This window comes from Phyllobates terribilis, unplaced genomic scaffold, assembly GCF_046119375.1.
Source record: "Phyllobates terribilis strain yellow unplaced genomic scaffold, ASM4611937v1 Scaffold_1__5_contigs__length_1240528914, whole genome shotgun sequence".
NCBI classification, from domain to species: domain Eukaryota; kingdom Metazoa; phylum Chordata; class Amphibia; order Anura; family Dendrobatidae; genus Phyllobates; species Phyllobates terribilis.
Window position 1 is genome coordinate 363,814,777 of NW_027362761.1, and position 12,731 is coordinate 363,827,507.

Consider the following 12,731-nt stretch of genomic DNA (forward strand, 5'->3'; position numbering starts at 1 on the left):
CTGCAAGTGTGTCTTCAATAAAACGGTGCCGAAAGTGCACTATACGCTTGCGCCGTTTCCGATCGGCGGATTCATCTCCCGGCCTCCCTGTGGCAATCCCAGATAGGTAAGATATTGTGCCGGAGATTGCGGCATGCGTTCAGTGCTTACGATCGTGCTTGCTATAAAGGCTTCGGACAGAGGTACGCTCCCAGGATTTTAATATATATATATTTATATTGGTATATGGTCTCCATCCTGGTATGTGCAGCCCCCATCCTGCGCCCTCATACTGTTTTGTGCGCCTCCATCCTGCACCTCCATCCTGTCATGTGGTGCTCCCATCCTGCGCCCCCATCCTGTCATGTGGTGCTCCCATCCAGTCATGTGCTGCTCCCATCCTGCTCCCCCATCCTGTCATGTGGTGCTCACATCCTGCGCCCCCATCCTGTCATGTGGTGCTCCCATCCTGCGGCCCCATCCTGTCATGTGGTGCTCCCATCCTGCGCCCCCATCCTGTCATGTGCTGCTCCCATCCTGCGCCCCCATCCTGTCATGTGGTGCTCCCATCCTGCGCCTCCATCCTGTCATGTGATGCTCCCATCCTGTCATGTGGTGCCCCCATCCTGCGCCCCCATCCTGTCATGTGGTGCCCCCATCCTGCACCCCCATCCTGTCATGTGCTGCTCCTATCCTGCGCCCCCATCCTGTCATGTGGTGCTCCCATCCTGCGCCCCCATCCTGTCATGTGCAGCCCCCATCCTGTGCCCCCATCCTGTCATGTGCAGCCCCCATCCTGTCATGTGCAGCCCCCATCATGTGCCCCCATCCTGTCATGTGCAGCCCCCATCCTGTGCCCCATCCTGTGCCCCCATACTGTCATGTGCAGCCCCCATCCTGTCATGTGCAGCCCCCATCCTGTGCCCCCATACTGTCATATGTAGCCCCCATCCTGCGCCCCCATCCTGTCATGTGCAGCCCCCATCCTGTCATGTGCAGCCCCCATCCTGTGCCCCCATCCTGTCATGTGCAGCCCCCATCCTGTGCCCCCATCCTGTCATGTGCAGCCCCCATCCTGTGCCCCCATCCTGTCATGTGCAGCCCCCATCCTCTGCCCCCATACTGTCATGTGCTGCCCCATCCTGTCATGTGCAGCCCCCATCCTCTGCCCCATACTGTCATATGTAGCCCCCATCCTGCGCCCCCATCCTGTCATGTGCTGCCCCCATATCCTGTCATGTGCAGCCCCCATCCTGCGCCCCCATCCTGCGCCCCCATCCTGTCATGTGGTGCTCCCAACCTGTGCCCCCATCCTGTCATGTGGTGCTCCCATCCTGCGCCCCCATCCTGTCATGTGCAGCCCCCATCCTGTGCCCCCATCCTGTCATGTGCAGCCCCCATCCTGTGCCCCCATCCTGTCATGTGCAGCCCCCATCCTGTGCCCCCATCCTGTCATGTGCAGCCCCCATCCTGTGCCCCCATCCTGTCATGTGCAGCCCCCATCCTGTGCCCCATCCTGCACCCCCATACTGTCATGTGCAGACCCCATCCTGTCATGTGCAGCCCCCATCCTGTGCCCCATACTGTCATATGTAGCCCCCATCCTGCGCCCCCATCCTGTCATGTGCAGCCCCCATCCTGTCATGTGCAGCCCCCATCCTGTCATGTGCAGCCCCCATCCTGTGCCCCCATCCTGTCATGTGCAGCCCCCATCCTTTGCCCCCATCCTGACATGTGCAGCCCCCATCCTCTGCCCCCATACTGTCATGTGCTGCCCCATCCTGTCATGTGCAGCCCCATCCTCTGCCCCATACTGTCATATGTAGCCCCCATCCTGCGCCCCCATCCTGTCATGTGCTGCCCCCATATCCTGTCATGTGCAGCCCCCATCCTGCGCCCCCATCCTGCGCCCCCATCCTGTCATGTGGTGCTCCCAACCTGTGCCCCCATCCTGTCATGTGGTGCTCCCATCCTGCGCCCCCATCCTGTCATGTGCAGCCCCCATCCTGTGCCCCCATCCTGTCATGTGCAGCCCCCATCCTGTGCCCCCATCCTGTCATGTGCAGCCCCCATCATGTGCCCCCATCCTGTCATGTGCAGCCCCCATCCTGTGCCCCATCCTGCACCCCCATACTGTCATGTGCAGACCCCATCCTGTCATGTGCAGCCCCCATCCTGCGCCCCCATCCTGTCATATGTAGCCCCCATCCTGCGCCCCCATCCTGTCATGTGCAGCCCCCATCCTGCGCCCCCATCCTGTCATGTGCAGCCCCCATCCTGTGCCCCCATCCTGTCATGTGCAGCCCCCATCCTGTGCCCCCATCCTGTCATGTGCAGCCCCCATCCTGTGCCCCCATCCTGTCATGTGCAGCCCCCATCCTGTCATGTGCAGCCCCCATCCTCTGCCCCCATACTGTCATATATAGCCCCCATCCTGCGCCCCCATCCTGTCATGTGCTGCTCCTATCCTGTCATGTGCAGCCCCCATCCTGCGCCCCCATCCTGTCATGTGCAGCCCCCATCCTGTGCCCCCATCCTGTCATGTGCAGCCCCCATCCTGTGCCCCCATCCTGTCATGTGCAGCCCCCATCCTGTGCCCCCATCCTGTCATGTGCAGCCCCCATCCTGTGCCCCCATCCTGTCATGTGCAGCCCCCATCCTGTCATGTGCAGCCCCCATCCTGCGCCCCCATCCTGTTATGTGCTGCTCACATCCTGCGCCCCCATCCTGTCATGTGCAGCCCCAATCCTGTGCCCCATCCTGTCATGTGCAGCCCCCATCCTGTGCCCCCATCCTGTCATGTGCAGCCCCCATCCTGTGCCCCCATCCTGTCATGTGCAGTCCCCATCCTGTGCCCCCATCCTGCGCCCTCATCCTGTCATGTGCTGCGGCCATCCTGCGCCCCCATTCTGTCATGTGCCGCTGTGGGATTGTGGCGCCAGAATCAGCGCCTGCGCAGTCCACGCTTTCCAGGGCCATTTTGTTGAAGACATGCTGCAAGTGTGTCTTCAATAAAACGGTGCCGAAAGTGCACTACACGCATGCGCCATTTCCGACGGCGGTTTCTTCTCCCGGCCTCCCTGTGGCAATCCCAGATAGGTAAGATATTGTGCCGGAGATTGCGGTATGCGTTCAGTGCTTACGATCGTGCTTGCTATAAAGGCTTCGGACAGAGGTATGCTCCCAGGATTTTAATAAATATATATATATATATATATATATATATATATATATATATATATATATACATACATACAGTACAGACCAAAAGTTTGGACACACCTTCTCATTTAAAGATTTTTCTGTATTTTCATGATATCCGAGTCACCAGCCTTAGAAATCACAGGTTAACAGCAGCTTAGATTAGAGACCAGGTCAATGCCACACAGAGTTCTAGCAGCAGACACATCTCTTCAACAACTGTTAAGAGGAGACTTTGTGCAGCAGGCCTTCATGGTAAAATAGCTGCTAGGAAACCACTGCTAAGGACAGGCAACAAGCAGAAGAGACTTGTTTGGGCTAAAGAACACAAGGAATGGACATTAGACCAGTGGAAATCTGTGCTTTGGTCTGATGAGTCCAAATTTGAGATCTTTGGTTCCAACCACCGTGTCTTTGTGCGACGCAGAAAAGGTGAACGGATGGACTCTACATGCCTGGTTCCCACCGTGAAGCATGGAGGAGGAGGTGTGATGGTGTGGGGGTGCTTTGCTGGTGACACTGATGGGGATTTATTCAAAATTGAAGGCATACTGAACCAGCATGTGTAACATACCTGGTGGCAGGCTTGCATGGTGCACCATCTCTCACCATGCAAGATCGCAAACTTGATCACCAGTCCAGTGTGCTAGCCTGGCTTCTTTCCATGCTGTCTGCTTGCCTCTGTTCTGGCTGCTTAAGGGCAGCGCCCGATCTCTTCCTGCTTCTTGTAACTGCTGTGGGCACACCCCTGATGCGTCCTCAGCCTATTGCTGTCCGTCACTGGATATTTAAACCAGCTTCACATGGAAGCTGGTGCCTGAGCAATGTGATCATTCAGTGTGCTCTTTCACTCTGAATGTGCCAGGTCCTATTCTGTGTTTTCTTGCCCGCCTGTCTGCCTTCCTGGAGGCTGTATTTCCAGGCCTGTCTGAACACGCTCCTAGCCTGTTCGTCCCGCCCTCTGGGGGCTGCATACCCAGACTCGCTCCTGTATCTCGCTGCAGTAACAGTTCCTGTCTGAACTGTCTCCTAACCTGCTTCCTGTTTCTCTCTATGTCCGTACCTTCCCTTTCTCCTGCATTGTCTGAACCTGCTCCTAACTCCTACTCGTCGCTGTACTTCCGTTTGTGAGTTTAGAGTCCACTCGCTACTTCATTGCAAGTATCTTGTGTGTATCTGGTTCTGCCTTTCCCTTCCAGTCTGTTCAGTGTGAACAGAGCCCTGTCCCCTCTGCTCTGCCTTGCTCACCGCTCCGGCGGTTCTTGCCTGCTCTGCCTTGCTCACCGCTCCGGCAGTTTCTCTCTGCTCTGCCTTGCTCACCGCTCCGGCAGTTCCTGCCCGCTCTGCCTTGCTCACCTCTCCAGGCGGTTCCTGCCTGCTCTGCCTTTGCTCACCGCTCCAGGCAGTCTCGCTCTGCTCTGCCTTTGCTCACCGCTCCAGGCGGTCTCGCTCTGCCTTTGCTCACCGCTCCAGGCGGTCTCGCTCTGCTCTGCCTTTGCTCACCGCTCCAGGCGGTCTCGCTCTGCTCTGCCTTTGCTCACCACTCCAGGCGGTCTCGCTCTGCTCTTGTTCACCGCTCCGGCGGCCTCGCTCTGCTCTGCTTGTCTACCGCATCTGCGGTTCTGTTCCTGAGTACCAGTCTGTACTGGACCTTATCTGTGCTCCAACCTGCTAGTGCCTCCCTGTCGGCACTCCAGCCGTGCTTGCCAGTACCCCCTGCCTGCATACCAGTCGTGCTTACCAGTGCCTGCCTGTCTGCATACCAGCCGTGCCTGCCTATACCCACCAGTCAGTGTGCCAGCCTAACCTGCCTGTTCCTGTATTCCCCGGTGTGGGTCAACAGCCATGTCCGGGGTCTGACCTGGAGTCGCACCTGGTCCCTCTGCTCGGTTCCTCCCTGGTGCACAGGCGTTATATGCCGTCGTGTGACCTTGGTCGGATCGGGTAGATACTTAGTTACGCCCCTCCAGGCACTCTCCGGTTCATGGTCCAGTGGAATCACTAAACACGCACACGCCAGTCAGTCCGGGCGTGTGCATAACAGCATAGCTACCACAGCATCTTGCAGCGGCATGCTATTCCATCTGGTTTGCGTTTAGTTGGACCATCATTTATTTTTCATCAGGACAATGTTGAAAACCAGACCAGTGGAAATCTGTGCTTTGGTCTGATGAGTCCAAATTTGAGATCTTTGGTTCCAACCACCGTGTCTTTGTGCGACGCAGAAAAGGTGAACGGATGGACTCTACTGTTAGAACCTTGCTCTTAGGTTTTTTTTCCTTTGCTGGTCACATGACCTTGTTGGCCTATTTAATCCTGCTCCGCCCTTCTGGCTTTGCTGGACTTCATTGTATATCTACTTTCTAGCTAGCCTGTGCTCTGTGTCTTGCTCTGTTAGTTTGCTTGGTCTACTGACCTCTATGTTCTATATATTTTGTTTGTTCGTCTGTCTGCTACTATTTCTGTTAGGAGGTGTCCCATATTCCTCCCAGTCCTTAGTACTTGTAGGGATTCCTTCCCCACATCTATAGGTCTCCGTACAGACTAGCTTAGGACTTTAGCAGGTCTGATCGCAGGATCAGGTCCCCTGTTACATCGTAGGGATTAAGCTGAGTTCTATCGTAGGGACAGATCTCCTCTCTTTCCTTAGCTCTGGTAGCAGAACATAACAGTAAGTCCAGCCAGCAAATTCTCTAAGGAAAGATTTTTCTGTTCCATCATGGTGTCGGTTCAGGATTTGGTTCATCGCCTGCAGGGACTCTCTCTGGAGGTGGCCGAGCTCCGTCAGCACGTGAGTAACTGTCCTGGAGCACATTTCTTGGAGCCTAAGGTATGTTTGCCGAATTTATTTTTTGGTTAACACCGAGAATTTTTTTCATTTAAAAATGCTTGCTTATAGGACTTATTATTAAGTCCTCTGGGGATGAATCCCAGCGCGTAGGGTTCATAATGTCACTTTTGCGCAAAGAGCCTCAGGAGTGGGCCTTTTCTTTGCAACCTAGTGATACATGCTTCAGATCAGTGGATAGTTTTTTTTCTGCTTTAGGACTATTATATGATGATCCTGACCGTGTCGCATCAGCTGAGACTGAGTTGAGACGTTTAAAACAGGGATCAGGTAATGTGGAAAAATATTGTACTCATTTCCGTCGTTGGTCTACTCAAAAAGGGTGGAACGATTCTGCTCTGAAAAGTCTATTTCTTGCTGGGCTCAGTGAAAGGGTTAAAGACCTGCTAATTGCTTATCCTACACCTGAAGATTTGCAACAGGCTATGCAATTAGCTATACGGGTGGATAGAAGACTGCGTGCAAGGGTTAATGAGAGCAAATCCTCTGCTATGTCAGTTTCTGGTTGTGAGAATGTGTGTACTAACAGTGGTGAACCGATGGAGATTGGATCGGTGGCACCTCGCTCTCAAGAAAAAGACCGTCGATTTTCTAAAGGCTTGTGTTTCTATTGCGGAAAATCTGGTCATTTGATTAAAGGCTGTGAGCTTCGTATGAAGAAAGAAAAAAAAATGGTCAGTCATGCCCGTATTGCCTGTTTAAATTCCAAGGGTATATTTTTAGCTGCTTCCACGATTGCTCAGAAAAAATTAATGGAATTTCAGGTGTTTGTTGATTGCGGGTCTACTCTGAATGTAATTGATGGGGGATTCGTGGAAAGACTCAATTTAAAACCTGAACCTTTATCATCCCCCATTGCTGTGGTTTCTGTGGATGGTTCCCCTTTGAAGAATATTACTCTCAAGGTCTGTGAATTTCCTCTCACTATTAATGGTGTTCACCATGAGAAATTGGATTTGGTAGTGTTGAATAACTTGCCTTCTCCAGTAATATTGGGATTGCCCTGGTTAAAATTTCACAATCCTGTACTGGATTGGTCTACCAGTGAAATTAAATCCTGGAGCCATAAATGTTATGACAAGTGTTGTAACGGGCGTATTGCAGCTTTGGATAGGGGAGAATTGCCTGTTCCTATTCAGGATTTTTGGAGAGTTTTTTCTGAGAAGGAATCGCAGGTTTTGCCTCCCCATAGAGACTATGATTGTTCTATTGAATTTGTCCCTGGAGCGACTCTTCCTAAAAGTCGTTTATTTAACCTTACTATTCCTGAGAGGAAGGCTTTGGAGGAATACATACAGACAAGTTTGGCCGCCGGTCACATTAGGCCCTCTAAGTCTCCTGTGGCGGTTGGATTTTTTTTTGTAAAAAAAAAGGACGGCGGTTTACGTCCTTGTCTGGATTTTCGTGAGATTAGCAAAATTACTGTACGCAATCCTTACCCACTGCCATTGATTCCTGATCTGTTTAACCAGTTAATGGGGGCCAAGTGGTTCTCTAAAATTGACCTTAAGGGGGCATACAATCTGTTGCGCATGAAGGAGGGTGACGAATGGAAGACTGCTTTTAACACTCCTGTGGGTCATTTTGAGAATCTGGTTATGCCTTTTGGTCTTACTAATGCTCCTGCATTTTTTCAGAATCTGATTAATGACATCCTTTGACCTTTGATCGGCAAAAATGTGGTTGTGTATTTGGATGACATTTTGATTTATTCGCCGGATCTGGAGTCTCATTGGCGGAGCGTACGTGAGGTATTGCAGTTATTAATGGACAATTCGCTTTTTGCTAAGCTGGAGAAATGTGAGTTCGCTGTACAGAGAATTAGTTTTTTGGGCTACATTATCTCCAGCAAAGGTTTTGAGATGGATCCGGTTAAGGTTCAGGCTGTGCAGGAATGGCCTAGGCCTATTGGTTTGAAATCGATACAGAGGTTTTTGGGTTTCGCCAATTACTACAGAAAATTCATAAAAAATTTTTCTAGTATTGTCAAACCTCTGACTGATCTCACCAGGAAAGGTGCTGATGCGGTTCAGTGGTCTTCTGAGGCCATTGAAGCTTTTGTGTATCTCAAGGAGAGGTTCACCTCTGCTCCCATCCTTATGCAGCCTGATGTTACTAGGCCGTTTTTGGTTGAGGTTGATGCTTCCTCTGTGGGGGTTGGCGCAGTATTGTCTCAGGATAACGGGGATGGATTACATCCCTGTGCCTTTTTTTCAAAAAATTTTTCGGAGACTGAACTGAATTACGATATTGGTAATCGGGAATTATTGGCTATTAAACTCGCATTTGAACACTGGCGCCACTTCTTGGAAGGTGCGGAATTTCCCGTTCAGGTTCTTACGGATCATAAAAATCTGATATATCTTGATGCTGCCAAGCGCCTGAATGCCCGTCAGGCTAGGTGGGCACTGTTTTTCTCGCGGTTTAATTTCTCCGTTACTTACATCCCTGGTACTAAGAATGTTAAGGCGGATGCCTTGTCTCGCAGTTTTTCTCCCATAGTCGGTGCTGAGAAAGAGGAGAACATTTTACAAGAAGGTGTTGTGATAGCTGCTTTGGACTCCGTTTTGGAAAATGAGATTCTTAAAGCACAGGAGAATGCCCCTTCTAACACTCCTCATGGGAGGTTGTTTGTGCCTGGGACCTTTAGGAGAGATTTGTTTGTTGAGTGTCACGAATCTCGGTTGGCAGGTCATCCCGGAATCTCTGAGACCAAGAGACTGGTGGGTCGCAGTTTTTGGTGGCCTGGATGGCAGAAGGAAGTCATTAAGTGGGTGCGTCAATGTACTATATGTGCTAGATCTAAGTCCTCACATACTCCTGCTGCGGGGTTGCTTTGTCCTTTGGAGGTTCCCAGTGCTCCTTGGACACATTTGGCTATGGACTTTATAACTGACCTTCCCCCCTCTGAGGGTTTTACTGTCATCTGGGTGGTCGTGGACCGTTTTAGCAAGATGTGTCACTTGGTTCCTTTCGTCAAACTGCCCTGCGCTAAAACTCTCGCTAAGGCCTTTGTCAAGGAAATTGTCAGACTTCATGGCGTTCCTACTGACATTGTTTCTGATAGGGGTCCTCAGTTCGTGGCTCGTTTTTGGCGTGCCTTTTGTGATAGGTTGGGAGTTCATTTGTCGTTCTCGTCCGGATATCATCCTGAATCTAATGGCCAGACAGAAAGGAAAAACCAGGATGTTGAGCAGTTTTTGCGTTGTTTTGTGGCAGACAATCATGAGGGGTGGTCTGAGTTTCTGCCACTTGCTGAATTTGCTCTGAACAATCATACATCTTCTTCTGCTGGTTGTTTGCCTTTTTTTTGTTGTTCTGGGAGACATCCGTCGTTTGGGTCGTTCTCCAAGTTGGGATCTGCCGTGCCTGAGGAGGAGAATTTTTCCGGTGATTTGGAGAGAGTTTGGGCGGATGTGCGTGGTAATCTTCAGGAGGCCAACAGAAAATCTAAAGACTACTTTGATAGAAAACGACAGGAGGTTTTGTTCGCTGTTGGTGACATGGTTTGGTTGTCCTCTAGGAATCTGCGGTTGAGGATTCCTTCTAAGAAATTGGGTCCCAAGTTTGTAGGGCCCTTTAAGGTGCTTCAGGTTCTCAACCAATCTGCTGTTAGGTTGGAGGTTCCTACCTCCTGGAGAATTAATCCGGTATTTCATGTCTCTCTGTTGAAAAAAGCTGTTGTATCGGATTGTGACGCCTCTGCCTCTGTTCCTCCGGTGGTGGAGGACGGGGAATATGAAATTTCTCGCATCCTTAACTCTAGACGGTATAGAGGTAGTTTGCAGTATCTTGTGGCCTGGAAAGGTTTCGGTCCCGAGGATAACTCTTGGGTGAGGTCGGATGATGTTTCCGCGTCCAGACTTATCAGAGCGTTTCACAGGAGATTTCCTGATAAGCCTGGTCCTAGGGGATCCGGAGGATCCTCTTAGAAGGGGGGGTACTGTTAGAACCTTGCTCTTAGGTTTTTTTTCCTTTGCTGGTCACATGACCTTGTTGGCCTATTTAATCCTGCTCCGCCCTTCTGGCTTTGCTGGACTTCATTGTATATCTACTTTCTAGCTAGCCTGTGCTCTGTGTCTTGCTCTGTTAGTTTGCTTGGTCTACTGACCTCTATGTTCTATATATTTTGTTTGTTCGTCTGTCTGCTACTATTTCTGTTAGGAGGTGTCCCATATTACTCCCAGTCCTTAGTACTTGTAGGGATTCCTTCCCCACATCTATAGGTCTCCGTACAGACTAGCTTAGGACTTTAGCAGGTCTGATCGCAGGATCAGGTCCCCTGTTACATCGTAGGGATTAAGCTGAGTTCTATCGTAGGGACAGATCTCCTCTCTTTCCTTAGCTCTGGTAGCAGAACATAACATCTACATACCTGGTTCCCACCGTGAAGCATGGAGGAGGAGGTGTGATAGTGTGGGGTGCTTTGCAGGTGACACTGTTGGGGATTTATTCAAAATTGAAGACATACTGAACCAGCATGGCTACCACCGCATCTTGCAGCGGCATGCTATTCCATCCAGTTTGCGTTTAGTTGGACCATCATTTATTTTTCAACAGGACAATGACCCCAAACACACCTCTCGGCTGTGTAAGGGCTATTTGACCAAGAAGGAGAGTGATGGGGTGCTACGCCAGATGACCTGGCCTCCACAATCACCAGACCTGAACCCAATCGAGATGGTTTGGGGTGAGCTGGACCGCAGAGTGAAGACAAAAGGGCCAACAAGTGCTAAGCATCTTTGGGAACTCCTTCAAGATTGTTGGAAGACCATTTCCGGTGACTACCTCTTGAAGCTCATCAAGAGAATGCCAAGAGTGTGCAAAGCAGTCATCAAAGCAAAAGGTGGCTACTTTGAAGAACCTAGAATATAAGACATATTTTCAGTTGCTTCACACTTTTTTGTTAAGTATATAATTCCACATGTTTTAATTTATAGTTTTGATGCCTTCAGTGTGAATGAACAATTTTCATAGTCATGAAAATACAGAAAAATCTTTAAATGAGAAGGTGTGTCCAAACTTTTGGTCTGTACTGTATATATAAAATATAATATAGACATATAATATACACACATACCCCTCAGCCCACTAGTATCCATAGTGTGTGTGTGTGTATGTATATGTATATATATATATATATATATATATATATATTCATTACATATTATCTGCTCACCTATAGAGGACGTCTGGCCAGGTACAGTAGTGGTCGGGCTACATAGGGGCGGTCGACGTGGAGCGGGGGCGCCATACCGACCCTAGGGTGCCAACCTCTGCTGTCAGGAAGGGAATAGTGAAGGGCAAAACTAGTCCTCATCTCCCCTCATTTCTGCTCTTTTTTTAAAGCACTGTTTTTCTGTGCAAATGTGTGTGCATTTATGTCTTTACGTATTGGGGTTTTAAATTAACTAATTAATTAAATAAATTTTTAACGTCTTTTTACAAGAATAAGGGCCCCATAAATTGATCGCTTTGGTTGTTAATTGAGGGGGCTATGTGGGGGCTCATACTGTATATAGGGGATGTCAGCATACTTAATTGTGCTCAATATTAAGTCATACAATTAATATAAAAAAATCATTATAATTAATATTGAGGAAAATTAATTTCAGCCTATTCTTCAGCCTCCACAACAGTTACTGTCTATCACCACTGCTCTATTATGTATAGTGCTGTGTTATGTACTGTATAGTGCTGTTATGAATAGTGCTGTGTTATGTATAGTGCTGTACATAAGGGAAAAATTTGTTGCGCGGTGCGCTATGTACGCCACTGTGTCTCTATCTCTGTCATTTTCCATCTACATATGTGCACCAGAGCACCTGTGTGTTACATGACCTATCACATGATCAATCAAAGGGGATCATGTGACATGTCACGTGACACCTCTGGTACCTGTGGGTGGGGGGCCCACACCTTCTAAACTGCCCGGGGCCCTGGCTACTCTTAATCCACCCCTGATGGCAGCCCATAGGCACTACACAATAGCATTGCTGGGTGACAATGGGCAGGTAGAATGGCGTTGAGTATTGCTGAGCTTTTTTATGTTCAATTGTTTTTATTGGTATTTTAAAACATTTTAAAGGGAGAAACACACACAATATAAGCCTAAAGGGTGGGGGGGGGGGGAGAAAAAGGGAAATGGGGGAGATAGGAAAGTTAACAAGGTTTTAATAGAAGGGATGGGAGAAAGGGTATGAAAGGGAAGGAAGAGGTAATCCCTATGAAAATAGGGAAAAGAGTGGCAAGTGTAAAAAAAGCTGTCTTTAAATTTTACATGTAACTTACAATTATTAAAATTATAGCTTAGTCCTTATTTTGAATTAAATGCTGACAAACAAAGACAGAAAAAATTTGTAAGACACATATGGTACATTAAAAGTAGCTTAATGATATATGTGGACACTTGCCAGGGTCGAGATGTACCCCATCGACTCGGGGGGGGGAGAGTTCAGTTTAAGTTTCCATTCAGTCAGAATAAAGTATGAATATAAGTTCGCGGACCTAATGCAAATCTTGAAGATTGTTTCAATTGGAAGATGAGGAAAAAATAAAGATTTTGATCTTTTTCTAATCTGGTTCTTGAAAATAGATTGTAAGGTGAGTGTTTTAGAGGCAAAAGCTGGCGGCCTTAGAGGCAGACGCTGGATCTGTAACAGAGCCAGTGTATGCTAGGTATGGCGCAGGGTCAGCTTGTCAG